The sequence below is a fragment of the Oreochromis niloticus genome, linkage group LG13 (genome assembly GCF_001858045.2).
Source record: "Oreochromis niloticus isolate F11D_XX linkage group LG13, O_niloticus_UMD_NMBU, whole genome shotgun sequence".
Lineage (NCBI taxonomy): Eukaryota > Metazoa > Chordata > Actinopteri > Cichliformes > Cichlidae > Oreochromis > Oreochromis niloticus.
The window spans coordinates 26,036,629-26,056,433 of NC_031978.2; the positions used below are offsets into that span (position 1 = coordinate 26,036,629).

The 19,805-nt window shown below is 44.1% G+C and overlaps 1 long non-coding RNA gene across 2 annotated transcripts; it reads left to right on the plus strand.

Annotated features, from left to right (window-relative positions):
- Positions 1-12,646: 12,646 nt before the first annotated feature.
- Positions 12,647-17,100, plus strand: LOC102082510 (proline-rich protein 36). Of its 2 annotated transcripts, none has more exons than XR_269723.4 (2): positions 12,647-16,856; positions 16,943-17,100. It is a non-coding gene; the product is annotated as a proline-rich protein 36 (long non-coding RNA). The 2 variants fall into 2 exon arrangements; XR_002064211.2 differs by having other exon boundaries at positions 12,647-12,993; positions 13,080-17,100.
- Positions 17,101-19,805: the final 2,705 nt, after the last annotated feature.

Consider the following 19,805-nt stretch of genomic DNA (forward strand, 5'->3'; position numbering starts at 1 on the left):
AATTATCTGGCTCCAATTCTGCTTCTGTCATTTACTGAGGCAATGTGGCAAACCGTTCAGAATCCATCAAAGGCCTCAGAATGTCCACAAACAACCGCGACCGGCTCAGCCGAGGCATCCGAAGCCGCTGTGAAACCAGATGTTGTAGGAGACATGAGCATTTCCCCACGCAAGAAAAACCCATGCCATGGCAGATACCCCAACCACTGGAAAATCCCAACGTTAGTGCTGAAGGATTTGCGTATACTTAGCTGGAGTGCACAACCTCTGAGGATGAGTAATGAAAACCTTAGCTGTCAAGGTAATTGCTATGCTCGTGTCTTCACTGGTCCAACGCTAACTTGATGACAGCCTTCATTTTGACAGGTGTGGACCCCAAGCAGGCTGTTTTTACAAAACAACTTGTAACCACAGCCCTTCAGTATGCTTTGTAACATATTAGACATATTTCCACACACATTCCAAAGTTCTCTCATAAAAAAATGCCAGGAAATACCAGCATTTGATGAAATCCAACACAAATACTCAACATATGTTACACTCTGAACACTGTTTATTGCTGAGAGTTCAGCTCCCTACACGAGATGAACATTTCTTTAGCTCACCACCTGGGGCTCTGCCTTTAAAGTTAGACAGGCTTTGTGTCATGTGAGATTGATTTTTTTGTCATTTCAGCGCCTGAATAATAGTTACTGCATTTCAAGTATACAACTAGATCAGGAGTCTCTTGTGTCTTGTTTCTGGGCTTGAGAGTTCTCCTGGGGCCTGAGGGCAGATGAGAAAAAAGCAGGGAGGGAAGGTGGAAGTAGTCCTGGTGGACTGTTTCTCATTACCACAAGGCCAAGGTGGAGGGTGGACCTGAAGAAACCTCAACTCCAACTGCCTCTGATATTCTGTGATAACACCACACAGATGCTACGCAGCAGCACAATCAGGCAGCTCATTGTGCGACACCCACAGATGTAGTACAATATTCCACTTGTTTCGCTAGCAAGCCACTGCTTAGCATATCTTGATATCGTGTTTTTGTTTCAGTTAGTCAGACTCTCTCTTGGGGTTGATTCACAGCAATGTTCATTTTGTAAAACCTCTGTACAAACATTTTTGTTCAGGCGAAACAGTGTTACAGGGAACGGAGGAGCAAATTAGCGATGTTTGCCGAGATAGGGAGGGCACGGGTGTAGCCACCTGCTGCCTTGTAATTTCCTCAACCACTTGGTGTCTCGACAAAAACAGAAACAGCTCTTGTAGAACGGTACACCACACAAGAAAGAAAAACAGGGCATATTCAGGAAATATACTTTGAATTGAGTCTGCTGGGGCAAACATCGTCATATAAAAAGCAAGCAAAGCTTTTTTCCTCCAAACACCTGGCCTTACATTGCGTTTCTCCACAGCAATCCCGGGGATCTGACTTCTTAGTTTCCCGGGCTAAGGTGAAGCTGTCATTTCCTAGATGAACAGGCTTTGGCCCAGAGGCCACCAGTGCCAAAGAAAGCACAGCTAGGACCAAGCAAAATTTTCCACCCTACCTCTATAACAGAGCTGTATAATGCACACACTGTCTTCTGAACATAGAGGTGTCCCTCATAGTCGGACTTGAGCTGCGTTCAGGCAGATGAGAGCGGAAAGTTAAATAAGATGTTTCCCTGTTCACGGTCCCTGGGGACATATGAGATGCAAGCGTCAGGATAAAGCTTCTTATGTCTTCACCTGCTGTAAATGTCCTACAGCAGAGCCCAAACTCAAACAAAGTACTTTTCATGCAGCCCAGAGTCTGGGCAGGATAAAATATCTGAGTTATGAGCACAGCTTCTCACAGAGATATTATTGTTAAATATTTCTTTTGCTTGCTGGAGAGATATGATTCAATGTTGATGCATACTGTACATGTTCCAAAGCTGACTGCCATGATAATCGGGGCCTCGGTTATAGAAGTTTCTTGGGAACATTTACTTTGGGATGCTGAGCATAGCGCTTGGACTCAAGTGTTCTGTAGATCTGCTGATTTAGCAGCGTAGTGCCGCAGCTCCCTTCCAAAAGACAACAGGAGAGAGCAGAGAAAGCTTATTCTTGCGGCTGAATAAAATGAGCTTGAACAGGAGTTGATGCAGTGCAGATATGAGCGAGCTCACATGCAGTTTGGTCTGGCAGGCAGCGGATACCTCAGGTTCACGGCACTGTTGACTATTGTTTGGCTGACGGTAACCATAGAGAGTTGAGTTTGTATCTTTAGCACGTGAGGGCTGAGCTGAAAGGAGGGCAGAAAGAGGAGGACAGTTAAACAGAACAGTGTCACCTCACAGGCACCAGAATGCCTCTTTGACAAACCCCAGGCAGGTTTGATTATGGTGCCAGGAGTGTACGACTCATTCATCTGCATCTTTTTTCTTCAGCGTGTAGTTACAGTAGAAGCCTTCACAGGTGTCTTAATAGGACCGAGACCAAAACATACCAAGACTCACAACTGTCCAAATAACTTCAATCTGAGTTTTCATCTTTCAATATAGATATAGATATATAGAAATGTAAGCTATCTTATTGACTTTTTACAGTTAGTGCTGACAAAGGTAAGGCCTGATTTAAATTCTTACTTTGAAAGAAGTAACACAAGCTCCCAATCACGACACACTCCACACAAATGACACTTCCCTACTCGTGCCTCTCTATGAATGTGTTAGTTGTGTTCTATTTGTGTAGTCTTGATAAGGGTACAGTGGTAACTTTAGCATCTTCACACCTCAAATTCTGAATATTTTGAATGAATATTTTTAAAAGCTGTATATGAGGGGGTTGTTTGCTAGATGAGACTTAGTGGTGACTTTGTGTTCTAAATTTTAAAGCCTGCAATGCATTCCTCTTCTCTTTAGACACAACACAACAAGCATTAATCTGCAAGGGTCACCATCCATTGTCTTTGCTTAATTACTGCATGGATACTCCAAGATATCTTCTTCATCCATCCATCCATTTATCCTTTTTCAGAGTCGCCAGGCAGGCTGGGGCCTATCCCAGCTGTCTTAAGGCAAGAGGTAGGGTACAGCCTGGACAGGTCGGCAGTCTGTCGCATAGACAAAGACAACCATTCCCACTTAGATTCACTTCCACATTCATACCTATGGGCAATTTAGAGTTTCCAATTCTCACCGGGTACTCTGGCTTCCTCCCACAATCCAAAGACATGCAGATAGGTTAACTGGAAATTCTAAACAAACACGGGGAGAACATGCCAACTCCACACAGAGAGACCTTGGCCTGATGGTGGAATTTAACGCAAGACTATCTTGCTGTGAGGCACCAGTGCTAGCCACCGTGCTACTTTACAAAAGTAGTCTTCTTCTATTTTATAAAAGATATCTTCTACTTTACAAAAAGTCTGTGCTAACCCTACAGTACAAAGTCTCTGAGTTATTCATTTTTATTCATATTTATTCCTGTCTTGGGAGACAGAGAAGGAAACTGAGCCCAGACAGCAATGCATGTTGTCTTCTAAGGCTGCAAGGAAGTGAAACCAAATACAGCAAGTCTTTCTATTTTTTCTCTTTCTTTATGGCATGTCCCTCAACCCAGGGCAGCAACGGCCCATAAGTGTGTTTTTCTGGGTCAGCGATCTATATTCACACATAGGTGGTATTTATATATTTGCTCTTTAATGCATATCATCCAAACAGCCCTCTGAAAAGTCCTTCAGTGTCGTGTAGATGGAAGGTTGTGGGAGGGGAATGGGCTTAGAGTTATCTCCCCTTATAGATGTCAATGACATCACTTACCATCTTTTCCTATGGCAAGTCAACAACATCTGTCAGCCAAATAAGACGACTGCCCCAAGTCACCATCTAGGATCCGATAATCGTGGCCTGGGAGTGGTGTTTACTGGGGAATACATAGCACTCCTAAGAATAGTTTGGAAGGTGTTTACAAGTTAGCAATTCACTTTACAGTTTGGTAATAAGTGTGCAATATCATGCCTATAAATGGTTAGTTTGAGGGGCTGCACGCTGGCTAAATTTTGATCACACTGCCACTAACCTACAAATAAATTTTCGGCATAAGATAGCGTTTTTGGTTTACCGCACTAGAAAAGGACAGCTTTAAATTTTCCTGTATTTAAACTGGCTAACTGCTATCAATTGACCAACATAATACTAGCTAGCTACTTCAAAAAGTTAGGCTAACATGAGCTCAATTGCATACATTGCTAATGTGGTGCCCAACTAATGATTCAGTCTTAGTTTGTAGACAAATTTGACCTGTTTAGAACTTTTTTAGACAGGTAAGTGCATACTTATGTATGTTCTCAGGCTTCAAGATAGTAGCTGATGAATCGAGTATGCTCGATGGTAAAATCTCTCCAGCTGCCTGGTTAGCATGTTAAAGTCACTGCAATTGCAGAAATGCTAATTGGTTTACAAGCTAGTAAACATGAATCTGGTAAAAAAAATTTACAGCTCCAATTTATTTTACAATAAAATACTGTAATTACACCCATCACTACACCACCTCAGGGGAATTATTATAACGGTCCTGCAATTAGAGAAATATTATTCGATATAGGTTCATTACACATTAGGATATTAACTATCTCAGTATGTCCTGGTCTTTCCCGTAGGCAGTATAAGCCACTGCAGAAGTGCATTCCGTAAATCTGCATTCAGCTTCAAGTGGTCGTATCCGTGGTCACAAAAAGACTGTATACTTTCTCAGTCTTGAATAAAAAAAGTTAAATCCAATCTCTAAATCTTGGTCATACTGGGCTTCAAAAGCCAATGGATAAAAATTTCCACCTTTTTATAATGTCTTCCCTCTTCCCCGGATCTACTTCCAGACATGGCCAAAACCCCTCACCTGGAAGGCTGCCAGGAGGCACCCTACAAATTCCCAACTGTATGTCAAGAAACACTAACAAATTGCCAGTGTTAATTGGTTATGTCAATGAGATGCTACGTGCTCCTGACCACAGTAACAAAATCTCCCTAACAGCTGCATATTAATTGGGAATTTGTAAAATCTGGAGCTACAAATTTCTTTTCATTCCTAGAATCTATGTTAAGTCAAGCTAACTGGCTGCTGGCTGTAGCATCATATATAAGAATAATATGTATCATCTAAATCTCAAAAATAAATAGAGTTTTATCTTTTAAAATTTTGACTGGTTGCTTCAGCTTTGCTGACACTGAACAGGGTGCTGACTGCGATGATTCATGGTTGTTACGACCTGCCTGGCACGCATTAGCCTAGTGCCTTTAAGTCTCAGAAGACCACTGCAAAGCTCACGGCTCACAAAAAGCTAATCTAAAACATTGCCAGAAAATTACATTGGGTTTATAAAGTTAGTCTGCTGTTTACTGAAATATCTGAATTTCCAAAATCTTACTTGTACATAAGGGATGAGTAAAGTGCTGATCTACTTTTTGGAACTGACAGTGGTTTAGTTTTATTTTATCAAGTTTATGTAGCAAAAATAAAATGTGAAACAGAGTTACGGTTATAGAAAGAAGAGTGCATGACACCACCAAGCCCTAAGTTTCAGGTCATAGAAACATTCCTCTTGGTATGGCCTACAGCCTTCAGGATTCTGCCTTTTAAGGTAAGATCCCTCTATGTTTTCCTTGTCCCTGTGCAAGCTTGATCCCTCTGTCCCCCAAAGGCTCACTGGGTGCCCCAGAGTCTCTTTTTTTAATAAGTTGTCACCAGCCAGTCATGCGATCACATCTGCAGGAAATTTCCATGCAGGTTCCTTTCCTGCAGCCCTAAAAAGAAACAGCAGCTGGTGGCCATTCGTTTTATGCTTTGTTTGCAGCTTTTACACTTTGTCTTTGCACAGTTGAATTACTGCTGGGCCAGTAAAGTGGAACAACACGAAGCACGCAGGGAGAGATTTATAAAAAAAAAAAAAGAAGAGTTATGAATGAGTGCTGATCACATTCTCATGGTGTTGTGACCTCTGTCCTGCGCTCAAGAGCTGCATTGTGCTTCTACCTGAAACACACTGCGCCGTGTCTGTGAAATCCATCTCGTTTCTATTTGACTCCATGGGGAGCAAAGCAATATAACAGCTTATACTTCAGCCTTGTTTCATGGGATTGTCAATCATCTGAGCACTGGTTGTCCTCATAACCCCAGTCAGTGTTAAAAATGTCTTTGGCAGAGTCCCAGTTAGCATCAGGATCAACATTAAATGACTCGAAAGAGTCCAAAAACTGAACAATACAATAGGAGCCAGTGTCTGGATGTGTATGTCTCAGAAGATGTCTCAATAACTCAACTCTGAATAGTTTCTTCAAATATTTCCTCGTAAAAATAAACCTTTGAATCTCTTCCCCATAGGTCTGCAATTGAAGTCAATCCGTCATTGAGCTGTCAGATGAAAAACAATAAATCTACAGGGCCAGCTTGTGCCACAGCAGTGAATTACACAGCATGTGGAATATCATTTTGAACATTTATGTTCCCACTTATCTCAGGTTTCCCACACATCACCTATGGCATAGCTGACCTTTCTCAGGGATCACAGCTCAAAGGTTCTTCTCCTTTTGAAGGGGATCAGGTTCAGTGATGACCTCACCCAGTGGCAAGGATTGTTATTTGACTGGGTTTAAAGAATGTGGTATGTTTAAAGGAATGTCCATAGACTGTAAAAAAAAATGTTTTTAATTGACTCTACTGGAGCAGATCACTAATCAATAACCCTTAATGACTGTAGCGTGTCTTTAAGGATGAGCCAGGGGCCAATAACCATGCAAACGCATAAACAGGTTGAGTGCTTGCAGGTGGAGACACTACTGCCTGCAGCCTTTCTTTCTTTTACTGTCTTCATGTGGATTACACCAGTTTGTACTCACGGTCCAGGTAAGCTAAATGCTGGACTATCATTTATTTTCTGTTTATTAATTATACATTTTTAAAAAAAAAAATATTTTTAACATTATTATAGGGGTGTGATTACCCTGATATATTGTTTGTATGTTGAAGAGAGTGATCTTTATTAAATATTAATTGTTAATATAATGTTATAACATAATTTAATACTACAGTTACAGTTTTTAATCTTTTTGTTTATAGCACTGTTTTTAGTGATTTCTGTATTGCTTAATGTTTTAATCCTCTTCCTCTCTCTTTTTATTGCTTTGGCTTGACTTCACTTTTGCTATTGATAAGATTTTAATTTGCCGACAAAAGTGTTGGACAGCAGGTTGGAGATGCTCTTGTGCTCACATCCTAAGGTGCACTAAGAGGAAATGTAAATATGAGTGCCCTAAAATAAAGCTCCAAGTGAGTTTGTAAGTTATTTGTTAAACAAGTACAAAATAGTTGTAGACGTGTCGTTATTTCTCTTTCTCTCTTCACCCTGTATCGGCATCTGTTCTAACCTGTACAGCCCCAAATTTCTTCACCACTATGGTGAAACCTGTATGCAGTCTGCTGCTCCAGCTGTCTAAAGGTGACGTTGTCTCTCATTCGGAGCGTATGAAAATCATTCCAAAATAACAACAGTCGGGGGGAAGTGATGTTTTGAAATGAAGCTATCCTATCAACCTATCAACCTTTCTAATAACTTGAAGTTTTCCATTTTGCTGTTCCTATTTTTCCTATTATCAAACACTGATGCTGTCATTTTACCAGTGAAAATATGCCTTAGACTTTTATTCTGTGTCTGTATTGAAATCAGATGAAGGCTCTGATGTAAACAGATGAAGCTAAAAATTCAGCTGATATTCTACATTTAAAATTGCAGCATGTCAGAACTTCAATGGTCCCGGCAACGTCAGAGTCAGAAAATGGCGAGCACCGCCCTCTGCTGTTCGGTTTGTGTCGGATGCTCTTGATATCAAGCAAATAATCACTGTCTAAGCACATTCACAGACACAACTCAACCTTTAACAGAAGGGTCTCTCAGGGCATTGGCGTGAAGCCGATAGGATGTCCATGATCACCCTGACTGATCTCAGCACTTGTCTAGACGATCCAGCGTTGCCGTGGGACGAGACCCCCCTAATCTAACTAACTATGAGTTGTTGTTGTTTCTTTTGGGGGTTTTTTTTAGCTCTAGATAATTGTGTTTTTAAGGTTTTATCCAATATTATCAACATTCTTTTTTTTGTCTCTTCACATCCAGTATTACACTTTATACTTAAAAAAACATTATTTATTTACCTCCTTTTGAAAGTAAATACTTAAAATACTTATTTAATTTCTTTTGTGTTATTTTGCAACATTTGTTTAATTACCAGTCAAAAATATAACACTCATTTTTTCCTATTCCCAATATCTGCAGAACTCCTTGTCCCAATAAAGAGGACACACAGAAGAACCAAGTATAATATAGGTATGACCACAAATGTGAGGCAAAAACAGAGAACTTTACAGAGATGCTGGTGCCTCTGATTCCACTGTAAGCATGAGTTCATGTAGAAATCCTTTAAGCCCATTCGCTTCTCACTTTGTTACCTGTTGAAAATCAAGCTTTGGCTGTTTGGTTGGCATCTGCATCATGATACTTGAGCATCATTCTGGCTCCAGGGGCCTCTCGCTGCTGACAGATTGTGTATAAAAGCATTATCTACTTTTTATCATCACATTCTTGTCCCTTGGTCCAGTAAATTAGAATTAGAGTGCACCTATTCACTCTGCAAAAAACAAAAACAAACAAACAAAAAAACTCTCATGGGCTTGACAAAAACTCGTAAATACTGAGATTTCAGTAATTTCCATAATGAAAACATAGATGATGATACAGATAATACCTCCATAATTGAGCTGTGAGCCTGCTGGATGCTAAATTGGCCGTTAAGAACAGGAAGATAAGCAACAAATAGAGCGTAAAGAACATAACAGGAAGATGACATAAGTTGATATATGTGAAGTGTGATATGTAGCACAGCTCTGAGCTGCCAGTCAAGGGTTACTCTAAAGCTCCTTTCGAAAAAGTTATGTTTTACTAATGAGATTATCTGCATTTGCATTTCCCTCCAAGGGCAGGGAGAGGAAGAATGAAAATGACTCAACTACTTTGTGGTCTGGCCTGATCCCAAGTCCTTTGCATGCAACCTGCTAATTCAACCGCCTGGCTAATGACCCGTTTGCGTGCCACGCGATCATTAGCACCCCATCAAAATCGGTCACCAAACATGTCACATGGGCACAACAGCTTCACCTTCTCCCCACCCACCGAGTCACCCAAGGCCAACTGCTTGGGGGGGCTGTGTGTGAAGGAGTGGTGGCCATGACCCACACACACAAACACACACACAGGCAAAGAAAGTATATTAAATTAATCTTTAATCTGAAATAACAACAAGAAACACGAGGCTAATAAAAACACCAAGAACTAATGTTTCTGGGCCGTTTCCTTCAGTTTATTTATTCCTATGTTAGACAAATTAGCAAATTAGCACTCTAGGAAAAAGTGACCACTCATATGTGGTAATGCTAGTCAAAGAAACAGGTGGACTCCCCATTAAACTGATTAAAGTCATTTTTATTGAGATGTCAACCACTGACCCTTGTAAAAATGGGGTGAGGAATATTTCCTGTCCATCAGCGATCAAGTGAGGATCATAAATGACAGGAAGACTTTTTAAACTTCATAATACCAAATACAATATTGTGCCACTGTGTGCGACCTTATCACAATGTGGATACAAGTGTAAAATTCTTTTACTCACTGTTTATAAAGTGAAAAAACTAAGTAAAGAAACATAAATTATCAACATGGTTTCAGAGTCTTTCAGGTAACATAAAGAGTTTTTAAGTGGGATCACAGTTAATGCCTGAAGTCCTACACTGCAGTGAAAGGTAACCAAAGCAATCTAAACCCAGAATACTGTGATCTGTGCTGTGACTCTATCAGCTGGTGTAGAGCTGACAGATCAATAAGGTATTCAAAGCATGCTCTGAGTTGCACGCAGTCATATGAGTGCTGTATATTTATTTTGTGTGGTCTGTACATGTGGCTGTAATATCGGCACATACAGACAACTGGAACGCATTTTGCACATTTCTGCACACAGAACAAGAAGAGGAGGCGGCGGGCAGTCATGATCTGATGATCGCTACGGCGTGCGCAAATCTGCTCTGCGTCTCTGACGCAATGCAAAGCCGATGTCAAATATTCTGTTACTGGAAATCTTGGCAAGAGAGCCACAATGTAAGAATGTTTACAGAAAGATTAAAAAGAAAAAGAATAGGCTCGTCATGGTTCTGCAGCAACTATAAAACCTAATTATTATGATAAATATATAATACTTTTATTCAGTAACAGCTGTTCAGTAACGGCCATTTTTACACAAAGTGCCCATTTTCAGAGTCTTGACGTGATGTCACTGTTACAATGATGGGTTATATTAAAGTTATATTAAACTTTAATGAGGTCAGTGTCTGTACAGTTCTTTCCTGCTCTTGGCTTGGAATTATGTCACAGAGAGAGCGGGGCACCCAATCAGAGGAGAGTTCTGTTAAAAGCACCGGATGAGAACGAAAGTGTCTGTCTAAAACTGAGAGCCTGAAAAAATCATTTTGAACTGTGCATTAATTATAGCAAGATATTCCAGTAGAGTGTAGTGGGCAGAAGTGGCAGCTGCTGGTAAAAACTGTTTTGTTTATTTATTTATTTTGGGGGGGGGTGATCCACAGGATGCATTCTGGGAGGCATGTGCAGGCAACCACACATGTTGTATGAGCAAACTGTGTCTTATTTTTGTAATGAAAGGTTCGTTATGGATTTTCTTCCTATTGATGAGGCAAAACTGGTGCACAGTGTCAATGTGAAGGAGCTAACCAAACAGATGAAAGACAAGTATGAGAGTAAATGGATGTTGCATTTGCACTGACTGGGCTTTTAATGCTATCTGTGGAACCACTGGGTGGCAGCCTGCTATCTTTGAATACTTACATGAAAGACCATCATTTCTCTGCCATTCATGGGAGCTATGACTTCCAAATACTACATAATCCCAACTATTGTCTAAGTTTTCACAGCAATACTGGAAAATGCTGGAAAAGAACAATTTTATTCAGCATCATCCATCTTCCCATCATTTATGCAAAGCAGTCCTGTGTTAAACTAAACTATGTTTAACTGGGATTTCAGTGTTTTGTAAATTACTGCAGAGTAATGTCTCAGTCAGAGGGTCAGTCAGCTGCTTTGGGTGCAACAGGAGAGGAGGCGTCAGGGTTTACTGAAGGAAACCTACCAGCGAACAGGTTATGTTGACAGAGTTTTTAACCCTGGTTTCTGGAACAGGCCCCGACTCTCAATCAGAAGAATGCTGTGAATATGCTGCAGGAGTATAATTTTCAAGAGTGTAATACTCACCCATCTGTTTGGGAACATGAACAATACAAATAACAAGACAGCATCTTGTGAAAGATGCTGTAAAAAATGAAGCACTTATGGCCCTTCATCATAGTTCAGCTCCCAAGTGTAGATATGAACTGTAGCACCCCAACAGAGCACTTTAGAATAGCTTTCAGGCCCCTCTGCTCTGGAACCAGACACCAGGAGACAGACACCCTCTCTACTAGGCTTTAAAGTTTCTTCTTTGATAAAGCTTATAGTTAGGGCTGGATGGCGTGACCCTGAATCCTCCCTTAGTTACACTGCAATTATTCCTAGGTTGCTGGGGAATTCCCATGATGCAATGAGTGTTTCTTCCTCACTCGCCTCTTAACACTCTGTGTTATACACCACTCTGCATTTAATCATACATTATTATATATGATTATGATATATTATATGTATAATTGGTTATATATAGTCAGAGCCGTCTCTTTTTTCTGAGGCGACTGAGGTCCTTCAACATCTGTCGGACAATGCTCAGGATTTTCTATGAGTCTGTTGTGCTATCCTCTATCCTGTTGCATGCTGGGGGAGCAGGTTGAGGGTCGCAGATGCCAACAGACTCAATAAGCTGATCTGCACATGCTCTTTTCTACTCAGTAATGTTGCTATCAATATTGTAGATATTTATTTATAATCACCTCTGTCAGTCCTTGATATTTATTATTGAGTGATTTGCATATATTGTGCTATTTCTTAAATCTGTAACATATTGTATTGTTAAAATGTGTAGTCTGTTTCTGTTACTGTTACTGTACTGGAGCAACTGTAACCCACATAATTTCCTTAGGGATTAATAAAGTATGTTGATTCTGATTCCTGTTCAAAAGGGATTTTTTTTCTTCCCACTGTCACCAAGTGCTTGTTTATAGAGGAATGGTCCGATTGTTGGGGTTTTCTCTTATTGCAGGGTTTTTACCTTACAGTATAAATGACTGTTGTTGTGATAAATAAATAAACAGGGACAGGAAAGGTAATTTGTTGAATTGTTTTTTTAAATAAGTGACTTTAGTTTGCTCCAAAGGAAACATCTCCATCCTCCAGAGCAGTAAATACAAATATCACGTCAGCCTCCTTCTTTCCTCTGAGACTGAAAACATGGATAGAACCTAAAGCCGAGAGTGAGCAGAGTTGTGAACAACATAGTGCCATTTTAACGCCTTCTCATAATGAGCTGCCCTGTGTTTGTATTATAAAAAGCCTCCAGCTGACACTGAACATTACGAGGGAATATTTCAGCAGCTTAATCCTTGCATGCTAACTTATCCATTAAAAACCTAAAACGATCCGATCCAAGTCAGCTTGTCACGGATCCGGCTCTGGGGACTCGGGGTCCGTGGGCAGTGGGGACTATGACTATTATTGTTATTAATATTATCACTATTATTATTGTCATTACTATTATTATTTGGTGTGTTCTCTGCACTGCCCCTGTGCGCATTTGTATGTAGGCAGGTTTGTGTGTGTTTGTGTGTTGCTGTTTCTGTGGCCAGGTTACAGGCATCTTCAGGCCTGAGGGGCGTGGCCTAGCTCGAGGACTGGCCACACCCGAAGCCCTTGCCACACACCTGCTCCTCATCAGGGCTCGTCGGTGGAACTATTTAGAGGAGTGATGGAGCTTCCACCGACGCTGGATTATTGCGTTTTGACTTCACGTCAGTCTTCAATCATTGTCAGAGAGAGTGAGTGTATGCCTGCTTGGATTAAGTGTTTAACGACTGCCTCTATGGTTTTCCCTCAGGAGGAACGTGGGACGAGGCAGAGCAGTGAGCACAGGGAGTGCAGAGAGCACTACACTGGAACTTGTGGAAAGAAGACACAACACGGGAGTCTGGGACACTGGGGAGTTTATTGTTGCTTGCTTCACCATCCTTTGTAAATAAACACTGTTGCACTGAAGAGTCCGGCGTTTGGGTCCTATTTCCCCATCTCCCCACGGTCTGTCTGCCAGACCGTGACAGAATAATCCAGCCACCATGGACCCAGCGGACTCAACGGAGAGTTTTAGGAGAAAGGTGACAGACAAAGTTTATCGTCTGTGTGACCTGTGGCTGGAAGCGCACGAGGAGAGTTTACGTCGCGCTGTAGAGAAGCGACTGAAAGAGACGCAGTCTTGTTTCCCTTGGGTATGGGATACGCTCTGCCCGATCGTCGTGGACTTTCTAGTTAACACGCTCCACCTCCACTCTCCTACTCAGGCTGCTTTTCTGCCCGACCAGCTGGTGGACCCGCAGCCTGACACGCCGGCCCCGGCATCGTTAAAGAAGCGACGCTCGCGCCGCCGGCGCTCCTCACCGCAGCCGGATTCACGGACTTCACTACAGCCGGCTGTGGTGAGTTATAAGGACAATTTTTCACTTTCCACTCCATCTGTTTGTTTACCTGGGAACTGTGAGACCGCCAAGCCTGTTACTCGGGCAGCCGCCCTGTCTATAGCTGAGCGGTCTGCAGTTCAATCATCTACCCCACCTACAGCAGCCTCCATTCCACTACCCACTCCAGCAGCTCTGAATGCTGCTGGGAGTAAAATGAACTCCATTAGTGTGTTACAGCCTTTCCCTGTTATGATGGAAGTAGAAGGGGAAGAAAGAAAGAAGAGGGTAGAAAGGATCAAGGAGGTAGAGAGTGTTGCTAAAGATTGTATCTCGTTGCCTTTATCCAAACTGATTGCGGGCACTGCACAGCCCACGCCACAGCACCCCGGCCCGGCCGTGCGCCCTGTGCAGCTGCCATTAGTACCGCCTCGGCCTGAGGTCTTTACACCTCCCTTAGCCTCACTGTCTGCTGCTGCCACCCTACTGACTGCTTCTCTCTCTGTTCAACCGATTGCTTTTGCTGTGCCACCTTACACTTCACCTGCAGCTCAGTTAGCCGCTCAAGCACCTGCAGCTCAGTTAGCCGCTCAAGCACCTGCAGCTCAGTTAGCCGCTCAAGCACCTGCAGCTCAGTTAGCCGCTCAAGCACCTGCAGCTCCACTTCCTCAACAAATATCATTACACTCAGTAGCTCAGTCTCTAGTACTGTCACCTGATCTATCGCTAGCACCGTTAGCTGCCCAGCCAGAAGCTCCGTTAGCTGCCCAGCCAGAAGCTCCGTTAGCTGCCCAGCCAGAAGCTCCGTTAGCTGCCCAGCCAGAAGCTCCGTTAGCTGCCCAGCCAGAAGCTCCGTTAGCCGCTCAGCAGCCACCTTTAGCTCCGTTAGCCGCTCAGCAGCCACCTTTAGCTCCGTTAGCCGCTCAGCAGCCACCTTTAGCTCCGTTAGCCGCTCAGCAGCCACCTTCTCCACCACTGCTTTCATCTCACATTCAGTTATCCATAGCTCAGTCAGCCACTCATCTTCACCCTCGGCCAGGGGTCCCAATTGCCTCTGGTCCTGCATCTGCTCCAGCTGGAGGGCTCGAGCAGCCCGTCCAGCCGGAAGTTTCGTCTGCTGGGGGTTCGGGAGAACCCAGCCAGCATCCTGCCTCGTCGGCTGGAGGGCCTGAGGAGCCCGTCCAGCCCGAAATTTCGTCTGCTGGGGGTTCGGGAGAACCCAGCCAGCATCCTGCCTCGTCGGCTGGAGGGCCCGAGTCCCCTGTCCAGCCTTATGCCACGTCTGCTGGTGGGTCCGAGGAGCCCACCCAGCATCACACCTCGTTAGCTGAGGGTCCTGGTGGACCCAGACAGCACATCCTTCCGTCTGCTGGCAGTCCGGGGAGGTCTGTTCAGCCGTCACCTGCTGAATCATCCCCCGTGACATCTACATCACCGCCTGCAGCATCCACCTCACCGCCTGCAGCTTCATCTCCTTCACCATCCACATCACCTGCTCAACCATCATCTTCGCCGCCTGATCAGGAGCTCTGCGAGCCGAAGTGGGAGCTCGGCGAGCCGCAACAGGAGAGAGCGCCGCCTGATCAGGAGCTCTGCGAGCCGCAGCAGGGGCGCGGCGAGCGGGAGGAGCCCGCGCCGCCTGATCAGGAGCTCTGCGAGCCGCAGCAGGAGCGCGGCGAGCGGGAGGAGCCCGCACCGCCTGATCAGGAGCTCTGCGAGCCGAAGTGGGAGCTCGGCGAGCCGCAACAGGAGAGAGCGCCGCCTGATCAGGAGCTCTGCGAGCCGCAGCAGGGGCGCGGCGAGCGGGAGGAGCCCGCACCGCCTGATCAGGAGCTCTGCGAGCCGAAGTGGGAGCTCGGCGAGCCGCAACAGGAGAGAGCGCCGCCTGATCAGGAGCTCTGCGAGCCGCAGCAGGGGCGCGGCGAGCGGGAGGAGCCCGCACCGCCTGATCAGGAGCTCTGCGAGCCGAAGTGGGAGCTCGGCGAGCCGCAACAGGAGAGAGCGCCGCCTGATCAGGAGCTCTGTGAGCCGGAGCAGGAATTCGGCGAGCGGGAGGAGCGGCTACCATCAAGAGAGGGGCTCGGCGGGTCGGAGAAGCGCGCACCGCCGTCGGAGGTCGACGTGCAGGATGTATCTTCACGTCCAGCGCGCCGTCCACGTCCAGCCGCCCGGCCGCCGCGTCCACGTCCAGCCGCCCGGCCGCCGCGTCCACGTCCAGCGCGCCGTCCACGTCCAGCGCGCCGTCCACGTCCAGCCCCCGGCCGCCGCGTCCACGTCCAGCGCGCCGGCCGCCGCGTCCAGCCGCCCGGCCGCCGGGTCCTGCACAGTCAGTACATCAGGAATCGTGGCCGCAGCGCCGCCGTCACCGGACCCGGGGCGAGCCGCCGGAGGAGCAGCACCGCCGTCACCGGACCCGGGGCAGGCCGCCGGAACTGTTTCGCCGTTGCTGCCGGACCCGTGGCCGCCCGCCAGAACTGCAGCGCTGCCACCACAGGACCAGAGGTAGGCCGCCTGAACTCTTTGATAGTAGTTGCAGGTCACCTGAACTGTGTTTCTGCTGCTGTCGAACCCGAAACAGGATGCCTGACTTTACTTACCTGCATTGCCGGCCATCGGGTCGGCCGCCTGAACTGTTTTGCTCCCGCAATGGTAACTTGGGGGGGTTATTGAACTGTTTTGGGCCTCCGCTGGAGTCGCGGTAGGGCCTCTGGGACTTTTTTGTGAGTGACAGTTTGGTCATTTGGGGTTGGTTCCAGCCCTCCGTCCTGTTGCCCCCGCCGCCCGCCCTGGGTGGTTGTGTTGTGGTTTTTTTTTTTGTTTTGGGTCGTCGGGAGCCGACCCTAGAGGGGGGTACTGTCACGGATCCGGCTCTGGGGACTCGGGGTCCGTGGGCAGTGGGGACTATGACTATTATTGTTATTAATATTATCACTATTATTATTGTCATTACTATTATTATTTGGTGTGTTCTCTGCACTGCCCCTGTGCGCATTTGTATGTAGGCAGGTTTGTGTGTGTTTGTGTGTTGCTGTTTCTGTGGCCAGGTTACAGGCATCTTCAGGCCTGAGGGGCGTGGCCTAGCTCGAGGACTGGCCACACCCGAAGCCCTTGCCACACACCTGCTCCTCATCAGGGCTCGTCGGTGGAACTATTTAGAGGAGTGATGGAGCTTCCACCGACGCTGGATTATTGCGTTTTGACTTCACGTCAGTCTTCAATCATTGTCAGAGAGAGTGAGTGTATGCCTGCTTGGATTAAGTGTTTAACGACTGCCTCTATGGTTTTCCCTCAGGAGGAACGTGGGACGAGGCAGAGCAGTGAGCACAGGGAGTGCAGAGAGCACTACACTGGAACTTGTGGAAAGAAGACACAACACGGGAGTCTGGGACACTGGGGAGTTTATTGTTGCTTGCTTCACCATCCTTTGTAAATAAACACTGTTGCACTGAAGAGTCCGGCGTTTGGGTCCTATTTCCCCATCTCCCCACGGTCTGTCTGCCAGACCGTGACACAGCTTTTCTAAATTACATAAACCTTATTAGAAGAGTTTAACAACTCAGAAAGTGGTGCGGTCACAATACGCTCGCCATATGACTGAAATCTCACTTGTGAATGCAGTAAAAATGATGTTGTTTTTGAAATCTCTGCTGTAATCTCTTTGTTGAATTTGCACTGACTTAGCAAGCCATGTGGAAAGTTTTTGTTTGGTCTTAAGTGGTCACAGTTCAGTTTTCTAGTCTGATTTCTTTTGGTGGGTTTATGCCAGGTTTATGTAGGTGCGAACTCTAAAGAAATATTAACACGTGTATATTTACTGAGCTGAACGGTGTCTTAAGGTGATGCATCATTGAGGAGGTTGCTTATGTAACACAGATTTTAAATGTCCACCCATAACTGTGATGAACCCATAACTTGCTTTCCATCAGATAGTTTTTCTCCAAAAGAAAAAAATAACAGACACTTTGTAAATCCACAAGCTGAGCTGCCTCTTCCATGATGATGAGATCAAGGAAAACTCTTCAAAGCAGCCCATAGTGTCAGACAGCCTTGAGTTTAAAGTTGTAGTTGCCTACAGTTATGCAGATTTTTCTAACTTTTAAAAAGAGGCTGAAAATCAAAAGGAGTTAGTGAGGAAATCTTCTGGGATAATAAGATTTTTTTTAATCATTTTACACTTTGAGATCGTCTTATTAGCTAACCTCATATGCCATCTAGTGTCCAGATCAACATGGTGCAAATAGTCTATGTTACAGGGCAGCTCACAGGCAGTAAATATGACATCTGGCAGTTATTTCAGGGCGAGAAACACAGACCTTTCGTTCAGCAGGAAAAATGATGAAAAAGCAACTAACTGTGACTGACATTTCAATTAAGAGCCCAGAGTTATGTGCTTAATGTAATTTTTATTATGAACAACAGACCCAGCTTCCATTCTCCCTGTACATCCTTTATTAAACGTCCCACCGCCACAGAATGAATGGAAGTGGGTCAGAGTGTTTTAATCGTCCTATAATTCATATCTGACTCCACAGTAAAACCTGAGCTCAGTAAACTTGTGTAACTGGAGGTACTGGACTTATCAAGGGGTGGTTGCTCTGTACGCTAAGCCTCAGTCCTTCGTGTCTTCCCATGACATTGCTTACTCTGCTGATTGAGATTGGAGTCAGGTGTTTTGTGTCGGACTATCGCCTGGTGACTTGCATTCTAATTGGCATTGATCAATAATGACACAGTAAAGGTTGCATGGGCAGGAAAGGTAAGAGACGTGCAGCTTTGCATATAAAAGAAGAAGCACTCTGACAGCACAAACCACCACCAAACAGCTCACTTACTTTTAAAGGAATAGCATTATATTTTGAATATATTCATTTTTTTTCTTTGTTGTTTTTAAACAACAAAAAGAACTTTAAGAAGTTTATAGTGCAGCAAAACTCAAATACGTTTAGCGTGATGGATGTTTACTTTGATTACACAAAGAGTACGTAGTAGGAGTAGGTCATGGATATTGAACCGGACATAATAATAACATGAGCTTATTATATTATATTCTACTAAGGTGTATTTCTAACTAATTTGGCAGCCCATTCACTTTTTCTGGACAATCCATTCTTTAAAGATGTAACACATTTTGGGGTCAACTCGAAGAAAAGGCAGATATAAGATGTAAAGGTGAGAGCAGAGGTCAAATGTGACACGATATTTGGATGCAAACTAATGTGACATTTAGAATCCCCATATATCATTCCCTACATCCCATAGCTTTAATAAATAGCTCTGTATAGCATTATTATTACTTTGACCTTCAGATCAATCAGTTGACCTTGAAGAATAGGCCAGAGGTCGAATGCTGCGTCATATTTTAAATCTTTATACAGTACACACACACACTTGTAATAATATAGCTTTTTGTCAATTTTCGACCAATAAATCATTGAGTTGACCTTGAAGATCTTGGTGGATGTAAGCCAGATTTTAATGGATTGTTAGCATGACCCCACTCCACACCCCTGCAAGGTTTCATTAGAATTCATTCAAAACTTTTCAGGCTATTGTGTTTAGACAGAACAATGCCATCCATCAACACTATAAAAAACATAGTCCTCCTCCTTGGCAGCAGTAACAGCAGGACCTCATAGCAGACTTCATAAACATTTTCTTTTACAGTTTCCACATGAAAGATTTTATCATTGAGTCTGTGGAAATGATAAGAAGCAACAATCAAGGATTAATTCATCATATACTGATTGCAATCAAGAGAAACAACGCATTCGTTTAAGATTTTTATCCATCTGATGGATCCATTTATAACCACAAACCATGAAGGTGGCTTTTATTCTCTCTTTGTATGCATCTTTCTTATTTCGTCTATCTTTTAATTTTGTGGGGGTTTTATACCCAGACAAGACTCATGTGTTGGTTCAAAAGAAGAACAGTTGATTCGAAAGACTTGCCAAACTGAAATGTAAAAACCTAAACGTAAAAAGAAAAGAAAAGAAGTGACATAGAAGTAAACAAATTAAAAATTCTCAATAGGCTGTTGCTTTGTTGCTTGACTTGAGCGTTGCGCATTTATGAAATGAACATCAAAATCCTGAAATCAGCTGTTGAACCAGGGGCGATTTTAGCCCATTTTGATGAAATGAATCAAAGCACCC